Below are 10338 nucleotides of genomic sequence, written 5' to 3'. Positions count from 1 at the left end.
TATCTTAAGCACTTTAGTAGTTTTAAATAGAAGAAAGATCCTCGCAGCTAATCCTAGTTATGACTCAAGTAACTTAAGTTGTTTCGCCGGAAACGAATTAATAACGTTCGTCATGGTATAGCGCTAGGTCACGTTCTCAATAAAATGAACAATGTTCCCATAACAGCAACAAAAGGGATTGGTAATGGAAGAATTTCATTTTTAGACCTACGCTAAAAATTTTATTGCAATATATCTTATTTATATAATAACAGCTCCATTTCTTGTTGAAAGTGTATATCAACGTTTTGATCATGCGAACTGTTCCATTACCACAAACAGAGTAACAAAATATATTGATCAAGTTACACAAACTGGGTTAATACATGTATTATGAAACTGCAATTTTTCCTCAAAGAATAGCAGTTTTCAGTGCAATATTGAGTCTTATCAACCTTATGTTAGAACGTTAAGGTACACTGCCTTAATTAATATTAAAAGTAATGATATCCAAACAAGTCATATATGTAATGGTGCACTAAAATAGTTGCTACTAAGGTAAATTACAAAAAAAAAAAAAAAAAAAAAAAAAAAAAAAAAAAAAACCACACACACACACAAAAAAAACCAAAATAAAGCATGAAGGTTCCTTTCTGGTGATGAAGCTCCTGTGAAAAGGGGACTGAAAGTTTCCGTTCTTTGAAATTACTTTTTTTGTGGTTACGATCGATTTCAGAACATGATTTCATATTCGAAAATAAAAATGAACTTCGCTGATGATAACTCATACTCAGTCTAAAGGTACACTATTCAAATTATAAAGACAGCTGCAAAGTGATTGAAAACAATCTGATTCAAAAGAGTCATAAATAATTTAATTCAATCGATAATTTCAACTTACAATGAATGTCAAATTTTCTTCGTTTTTCTCCCTTTCAGCCTTTGTTAAAAGAAAAGGATTTCTTTTTTTTTTTTAAAGGAGCACAAATTAATAAAGAAATTCATCTCCTTTGACGAGCTACATTAACAAAAACTAATTCGCTGTACAATTCGTTTGCAAAGATTACTTGGAGATTTAAATAATCATGTGTAGGCACTCAAACTTCTCACCATTGCTGTCGGAAAAGACACATATACCAAGTTTTAATTTTTTTTCGTGATTAATTGATGTGGCTTTTTATTAAGTTTATTTTGTTTGCTGTTTGCTGTAATAAGATCATTCATGAGGTAAAATGTATTTACACTGTGCACAGCTTTATGTGACAGTAGTGTAAAACACGAACAAATATTGATCCAAACGATTTATCAAGCCTTTGTCACAATCAACAACAATCACGCAAGCCTAGAAACAGAGTAAAAACCCAATACACTCTCTTCATTAACGCATTAAATGTGCACAGCCTTAACCTAACAATGCAAGTTAATGTTACTAGCGCAGATGACTCGAAAAATTTGATCCCAGCATCATTAATTTCCTTAATTCATTATTGTTTTCTAATCAGCAGGATAAAAGCAACTATGTTCTGTGAATCTGGTGGATATTTCAATCCTTACAATGTAATCATCAAAACATTCATGACGCACAGATACCAATCATATAATTTTCAAATGCGCAGTACAAGTAACAAGAAAATCAGAATCTTACTGAGACCTTATACAAATTTCTTGGTCTAAAAAATAAACATTTAAGTGTGATTTCTTTTACCCAGGCAGCACCAAAGAGCTCTGTAGGAAATCTGTGCTTTTCAGGTCGACTTGGTATTTGGGAATATTGGTTTTTATGGAGGGAGGAAAACCTGAGTACCCGGAGGAAAACCTTCGGAACAAGGACGAGAACCAACAACAAACTCAATCCACATATTGCGTCAACTCCGAGAATCGAATGAAACCCTGGTCACATTGGTGGGAGGCGAGTGCTCTCATCACTACGCCATCCCTGCTCCCCTCTACTGACAACAAAGTAAAATTACAAAGTTTATTCAGTTCAGCTGGAGGAGCACAATAACTGTTTCACTCCATTTCGAACATCGTTCATTCTCCAGAGGTAAAGACACGGGTTGAGGGAAGAGGACAAAAATACAAGAACCAGGGAAAAACCGATTGCCACGGATATTTCCGAGTTTAACCCTTCAAAAGCATAAAACCCAATAGCGACGATGAAAGGTAAGAAGCAAAACGAAAACGATGCCAAAATGTATAAAATGGTAATCGTGGATTTCTTGTACTTCGCCAGATTTATTGCCGGTTGGCCAAATCGTTGGGTTGGTTGACCTGCCTGAACCCGCAGCTGATGAAAACGAATTATTCGTAGCACTTTAAAGTAGGCAAAAAATATTGTTACAAAACTAAGCAACATTAGCGCTATAATTGTAAGGTAATAAGTACTCCCAATGGAGCCTCGGTTTATAGTTTCCAGTGACCGTAACACGACTATTGGAACAGGAATGAGAAAAAACGCAATGGCGATAGAACATCCGCCACGCGATGTTACCAAGGATCTCCGAGACATGTGAAGCCATCTTTCAACTGACATAAGCATTAAAATAAGAATTGTGACAAATACAAAATACGTAGCACTGGCATCCGCAATTGTTTCAAACGTCACGTGCAGCAATGGCCTCTCAATAGCTCTTCCCGGTGGATCAATGTTGTAAAGCAAAATGCTTGCAACATGAACGGGTTGAACAATAAGGCCTGTACACAAATCAGTGAATGCCAGTCCACTCAAAAGAATATGGAAGGATGTCCTCTGGAACGTCTTCTTCCAAATTGCCGCCAATATCAACACATTGCCCACCACTGCCACCGGAGAAAGAACAGCCATAGTGACCGCAATTGCAAGGCTAGCTGCATAAATATAAGGATCTTCTTTGTCGCCATTGTCTGGCAAGCTGCGAGAAAGGGACAAATTATATGAAGAAGAGGACGTCGTGTTGTTTAACATGGCTTCGCTTTGTTCATGAACGCTGAAGATTGGTTCTTTGATTCACTTCACCGTGAAACTTCAGTTCGAAGCTGAAACGTACGAGAAGATCAGGAATGATGAGCAATGCCCAAAATAACGACGCACTTTTGAGTGCATCCAGTAAAGAGTCAATTACGGCACAACGCCCTTTGTTTAAAGGTGTTTATAAGATGTGGTATTTAAAAACCGTTTGGCTGTCATAGTTTGTACGTGATCCTAATGCCGAGTTAAACCAATTAGGTTTCGGTAGAGTTATAATCCTATTTATTTCCGAAGTCACTATATTTGCTTTTGATAGTTGCAGCTGCCCCATTAAAAGCTTTTTGTTGTCATAGTTACAGCAAACATACGCGTGACATTGTAAAATATTAGAAAAGGTGAAAGATTGAGTTCAGAAATTAATTTGTCGTACTGCAGTTTAGTAGAAATGTGAGGTTTCATAGATTTCTGATTTAAACTTCAAGGAATATAACAACGAAAGAATTGCGATTTTTTTTTTCAAATTAATCGATGGCGTACAAGGTGTTGTAGACCGGCGATAAAAATCGTGAAATTAAAACTTCCTTATCTATCCCCAGTTAAATGAGATCTGTACGAAACTTTTCCTGTTTGTTGAATTCATCGGGGCCATTCTATTCATTCTTTTTGACTTGGCAAACTGCTTGCTTACTTAGCCTTGATAGGATGTGAGAAACTGCTCTTATTGATTTAGTGTGTTTTCCTGAGCTGATAGGATGTTTTCCAAATCTTATACTTAAGCAGCGACGACACCAACGCCAACGAAAACCTTACTTGAAAATAAAAATTTATTTCATTTGTGTTATTTCGCGACATTTGGACTCCCTCAACTCAGTTCCGCAGAAAACGAAACCTTAAAACAAATTCTACACAAACGGTGAACTACCCAGGAACCAAATTGGTAAGTCAGTGGCGTTCAAGTTAAGAAACAGTTTGAAAAAATCACCGTCATGTGTTCACGTTCTCCACAAAACCTTGAATTTTATCAGTTCACGATGTTGTTTTACAGAAAACGGCAAAGAAATGTACCAAAATTTAAAACACACGTGCAGAGCTTTTGTTTTTGCGTATCAAGCCTATTATTTGGGGCGTTCTCCACAAAACCTTGAAGTTTAATTATCATTCCACGTTGTTTTTTTACAGGGGACGGCAAAGAAATGTACCAAACTTTGAAACGCACTTGCAGAGCGATTGTTTTTGCCCATTAAGCCTACCGTTTTGCGGCGTCGGTCGTTTTCGTCGCCGTCGTCATTATATTGCTTAAGTTCCCTAGACTAAGCCGCGCGATCAGGATACATAAGTATCGTAGGGAGCTCTGGTGTACATATCAGCAAGCCGGAAAGCGGTTGGTTCATTTTCAAAGCACTCCAAAAAAAAATTTATACCAGTGCCTAAGGCATAATTCGTTATAAGGACAAAAACAGCCAGAGATGATGATGATAAAATCTGTATTGGTCAGGTTCTAGCCATGAAAATCTACTCACATAAGCATTACAACTGTTCCAGAAGCGGTCACAACTTGAAAAACTTACGATAGAACTATAACTAAAATCTACAATGACCCTAAGAGCTGAAACATCACAAAAGAAGAAATAACGCTACTTAAAATGTGCTACGTCTTTATTGAAACTTATTCAGGGAGGTGTGTTTCAAGCAGCTGAGAATATGGTGCTGGATTTTTCTAATATGCGATGGGAAGACATGGAAGATTGTTCCTCAGCCTCGAAGCTTCTGAAAGTCTGTATGAATTAACGTTGATAAGAGTGTGATTGCGGTTAATAAAATAGATGCAAGGCGATTTGTTTTTCTGAATTCACCAACAATGTGATTGGATTAAAAAAGTTAGAAAGATAAATCTGAAAGTGTGCTTTTGGTTATTTGTTTTTGCTTGTTTTTCGAGAACATTGGACGAGGTATACCGAAAATGACGTCATCCATCTTTTTACACGTGAGATGTTTTGACCAATAAGAGCCCGCGAAAATGGGTTTTTACTTCGCACATGTACATACATGCGCTAGTTTTATTGAGTTGTTTTGATAAAGATTTTATACATTTCCTTTCTTTTGATGGTTAACTGAGTGTTCAAGCCTGCTGATTCTATCTGACAGCCGCAAAATCTAGAACAACATTAACAAAACAATTCAAGGTTTGTTTATCAGAGTTTAAGAATTTATTATTTATACAATGAACAGTGTAAAACTTGCGTTTTGATTGGTGTAGCGGTATTTTGTGATGTAGACGCACGAATAACGACATTGAGTACAGGTGTGACCGACGCTCGTGACCAGTCTAGTGTCCACGCAGAGTGACAGGTCAAGAAAGTTTTGCAAATTGTTTTGGCGAGTAGTAGACTAACATTCACACATACTTTCATAGAAAAGAAAAACTCTCCTATGTAAAATTGCACAAAAACCGTTGCAATTGACCCCAACCAAGTTACAAAGCTTGAAGTTTGTTTTGATGAGAAAAGAAATGAAATGAAATGAAACTCCGGTAATGGCGAGTAAACGATTACAAACGTAGTGTAGCGAATAGGGCAGTAATATTGTGGGGTCCGAAATTCCTTCTGGAATAAATGTTAGTTTTGAAAATATTGTTAGTGAAATTCTTTCGGATTAAACTTTAATTTAGAGGATCAAGGTTGCTTGTGTTTAGTAGTCTAAACGTTTCGTTGAAAGTTTTTGACTCGGCTCAGTCAACGTGATACTTTCACACGAAATGCGGTCAAATGTCTTGGTTACTGTATTTAACAAATAGATTCTATCTTGCCGTGCGTCTCTACTCTGATAACGCACAGATGGCGTCAAAACGTGGTGAGAACAAAGAAGTACGCTACGAGCCGCAGGCGAGTAGCGTGACTGATGTTCTCACCACGTTTTGACGTCCTCTGTGCGTTATCAGAGTATAGACCCACGGCAAATTGCAATCTATTTGTTTTATACAATAACCAAGACATTTTAACACATTTCGTGAGCAAGCATCGCGTTGACTGAGCTGAGTCCAAACTTTTCCAGCAAACTCAGTTTTAGACTACTACACACAAGCAATTGTGATCTTCTAAATTAGAGTATAATCCGAAAGAATTTCACTAACAATTTTTTCAAAACTAACCTTTATTCCAGAAGGAAATCCTGACCCCAAAATATTACAGCATGTAAGTCGTTTCACTGCGACTTGTAATCGATTACTCGCCATTACCGGATTTTTAGCGGCGGCATATTTCGACAAATATTTGCTTCGTTTTCACGTCACATCATAGTTCTAGCTTTCCTATCCTGTTTGAGGTCACGCTCAACAGTCTTTGTCCAATTTTTTATTGGGTGGTTTTCTTTTCCTGCGAAAATTTGCCTGTTTTTGTCCGCTACTCGCAAAAACAGTTTGCAAAACTTTGTTGACCAGTCGCACTGGCTGGACTCTAGACTCTGATCACGTGCGCCGGTCACACCACTCGATGACGTCAATCGTGCGTCTATACTCTAATCACACACTCCTCTAGACCAATCAAAACGCGTGTTTTACACAGTTCATTGTATAAAAAGCAAATATATTGCATTTTCCCTTGGGTCTGTACTCTGATATCACACAAAGGAAGTCAAAACGTGGTAATGACATTAGTCACGCTACCAGCCTGGGGCTTGTAGAGTGCTTCAATTGCCATCTGAACTTCGGCAAAGGCACCATTAATATCTCGGCATTTTAATATCAAGTAAAAGGGAACGCTATTTTTTTAAAATCATTCTGATACTAGGTTGCTTCAAAAGGAAGGGATATGGCAATTCTTGAGAAATGATTCATCGTTAAGATGATAATGGTTTATTTCAATCATAGAAGTAGGAGGGCCGTTTTGTTTCTTTGGAGATAAAGAAAAAACCTAAAGTGCTCCATCACTGGCTAATCTATTTTCACCTCGAAAGATATAAATGGGCTTTGCAGGAAATTACATGAAAACGATTAATTGATGTTGCAACCTTCCCAGTATTGATTTCATTGGCAGCTGAAGTGGAGCTCGGTGAAAGTCATAAATTAGGACAGTTACATGCCAAGTCTCACATCGACATTTGTGCAACAACGCCAAGCCATGTCAAACAAAACAACTTGTTCTTCAAGGAGTAATTTTTCGATCTCTGGTAGCTCCAAATATAATTACAGTGAGAAAAAGTTCTACCCTTTTGTAGGTACTTTCGGGGGCTCAATCATCATCGCTGTTTTGTCACCGGTTGCAGTGGTGAGTAATGCCTTGATTTTGGTGACCATTTTGAAGAGGACGTTTCAGAGAACAGCTTTCCATACTCTTCTAAGTGGATTAGTGTTCACTGATTTGTGCACAGGACTTATTGCTCAGCCTGTCAACGCAGTAACCATTTTGCTCTACACTTTGGACGCCAGGACAGCTCTCGATAAGCCACCACTATTTGTCGCTTTTGAAACAATCGCGGATGCCACTACCACGTATTTTATATCCGTTTCAATGGTTATTTTAACGCTCATGGCTGTGGAACGATGGCTGCACATGTCTCGACGACCATTGACACTTGCGTCACTACGTTATTGCTTAAGTATCACCGTATTTTTGGTTATTCCAGCTCCTCTAGTTGTATCTCGATCACTGGAAACTATAAAGCCCGGATCAGTTAGCAGTATGTTACGTATTACCATTATAACAACAATGTCATTGTCTTTCTTAATCACGTTCGTTGCTTACATTAACGTTTTACGAATTATTCGTAGTCAACAACTACAAGTGCAAGCCGTGAACGGGCCACCTCAAAATATTGGCCGACCCACGATAAACCTGATAAAGTACAAGAAATCTGTGATTACGATCTTGTATTTTCTAGCTTTGTTTTGTGTCTGTTTTCTACCTTTTGTCATCACTTCTGGGGTGTTTATTCATGGAGGTTCAGGGAATATCTCCGAAAGAAATGCGGCATTTAGCGTTTCCAGGGTACTCCTATTTTTATCGTCTTCTCTGAACCCATTTCTTTACCTTTGGAGAATGAGTGATATCCGGAATGGAGTAAAACAGTTACTCTGTTCCAGAAACTAACAAAAACCAAAACAACTTTTCATTGATTTCAGTGGTATGACATTGTAATAGAAGAGTGTGGAAGTCTCTCAGATTTAGAAAGCATACAAAGAAGTACGTTTATAAACAGAGTGGCCATGTCAAACAGCACGAGATTGTTCTTCTTCATTCACTCTTTCCTCCTTATGTGACTGGACAATGGCGAGAAAGATGACTCCTACAATTGCCCAGCTAGCTTTCCAAATGCGATTATTATGGCGGTCGGAAGTGATGAGAAATACGTTGATATTGGCCGCAACTTGGACGAAGACGTTCCAGAAAACACCTTTCCACTGGAGTGGATTAGCCCTCCCCGATTTGTGCACAGTACTCATCGCCCAACCATTCACAGCTGTTGCAGATCAGTTGAACGACTGCTGCATATGACCCGAAGATCCTTGTTGACATCGACGTTTTCGTCTTTATCGTACTATCCCTCATTGCGATTCCTGCTGTAGTTTTCGAGCAATTCAAACCATAAAGGGGATTCCTTAATTTGAGTTCAATATTACAATTATATTAACTTGACCTCTTTGGCTTTTAATCAATTCCGTTGCGTATTTTAATGTTTTCCGAATTATTCGTCGCCATCAACAACAAGTCCAAGCAGATGCGCGATCACAAATTGTTAGTCGACGGACGATAAACTTGGGGAGGTACAATAAGTCAGTGTGTTGACAATAATGTATAATTTTAATCTCTTTTATATCTTTTCTTGCCTTTTATTAAGTCGCTACTGGGGTGTAGGCCTATTGAAGTAGTGATGCATAACGTGCAGTATCAGTGGCATTAGTGTAACGATGCCGCTTTGTATTTTGTCTTACTCTGTCAAAACAGGCCTTTACCTTTGGAGAATGATTGATGTTCGTAATGGAGTGGAACACTTATTTTGCTCGACAGGAAGGTAAAATTTACACACACACTCTCCAGGGATTTTTGTTAAAGACAGGCACATCTGATGACTGAGGACATCTGAGGCATCTGGGGCACATCTGAGGCACATCTGAGGACTACCCTAATGTATATCAACCAAGGTGACTTAGATTTTTATTATTCTTCCTTCATTACGAAGAAACCCTAAATGTTACTCCTTTTTTTCTGTTTTTCCACCCTGTCCTACAAATTTTGACTGCTTAGTATTAAATCAGAACTTGTACATCCAAAATTAATTATCGTTGTAAGTTAGTATGGAATGAGATTAAGGGTACATCGAAAGTATATTTTCACGAAAATTGATGGTTATCATATTTATTGTTGATCGACCAACGGAATGTAAAATCATGTAAAATGTGGACAGTATTCTATAAGGTCACTTTTATTTAAAAGTGACTTTTACTTTAATAAGTAATTTAAATTAATCATCAACCTAAAAGTAATTTCTCAAATCGTGCTGGGAAAAAATAACAATGCCAGTTCAACTTCATTTCCAACTTGCGTGATAAAGTGACTTCGGTGACAAGCTGTTTTTAATGAAAAATAATAATCAGTGATGGTGTTTTGAGATAATTTAACATTTATCTTCTGTTTTATCAATTCGTAACTGATGGAGGCAAATATGAGATTTCAGTAATTGCATTTTTTTCTCATTAAGCCAATACAACCTGACCCTTTTTACGTGGCAGCTGTTACTATGAAAAGCAATAAAGTCCTTTCGAAAATAACTGAATAACGTTTTTTAACATTAATGGAATTATTAATGACCGTTCATGCGTAATTGCTAACTTGCTTGAGGTGATTAGTAATGCTGTACAATTGTAATCATAGAGCATTGTTTTTCATTAACTTTTTTTCTTCGAAGTGGAAATAAAATTTGCAACCCACTTTGATGCTTCCGGGCACTGCCACCAAGATTTTGCCGTATGTTGGCCAAACCAGCTGAAATACTTGACAAAGAACCTCTGTTTTAACGTGAAATTTCTCTTTGTGCAGCAATTTCTCTAAAATTCACAGCAGGAACTTGAAAAAGATCGCCATTTTTTATATTTGAAACCATTTCAATCCTTGCCATCTTCAAACCTAAATGAATTATTAATACTAGTGTCTGTGCCCCAATAGGGTTATTTTTAACAAAACTGAACCATTATTTTAATATTCCCATCAAAACCAATAACTTTTTTCGCTATTCAAAGTGACACTAAAAATACGTGACAATACCCCTTTAAATAAGGCGGTTAATGGCGTATCTTCTTAACTTACAAGTGACAAGGCCTAAGCTGTTGTGTTGTTTAGCTTCATTAATAGAGCCGTTCAGAAAAAAAATTACCTTTGAGCCATGTCAAAAACAAATTCTTGTTGCTTGTTTTTTTATAC

Source organism: Pavona decussata, unplaced genomic scaffold, assembly GCF_977016875.1.
Source record: "Pavona decussata unplaced genomic scaffold, jaPavDecu1.1 SCAFFOLD_100, whole genome shotgun sequence".
In the NCBI taxonomy this organism is placed as follows: domain Eukaryota; kingdom Metazoa; phylum Cnidaria; class Anthozoa; order Scleractinia; family Agariciidae; genus Pavona; species Pavona decussata.
Note: the sequence above shows the minus strand (reverse complement) of the source record.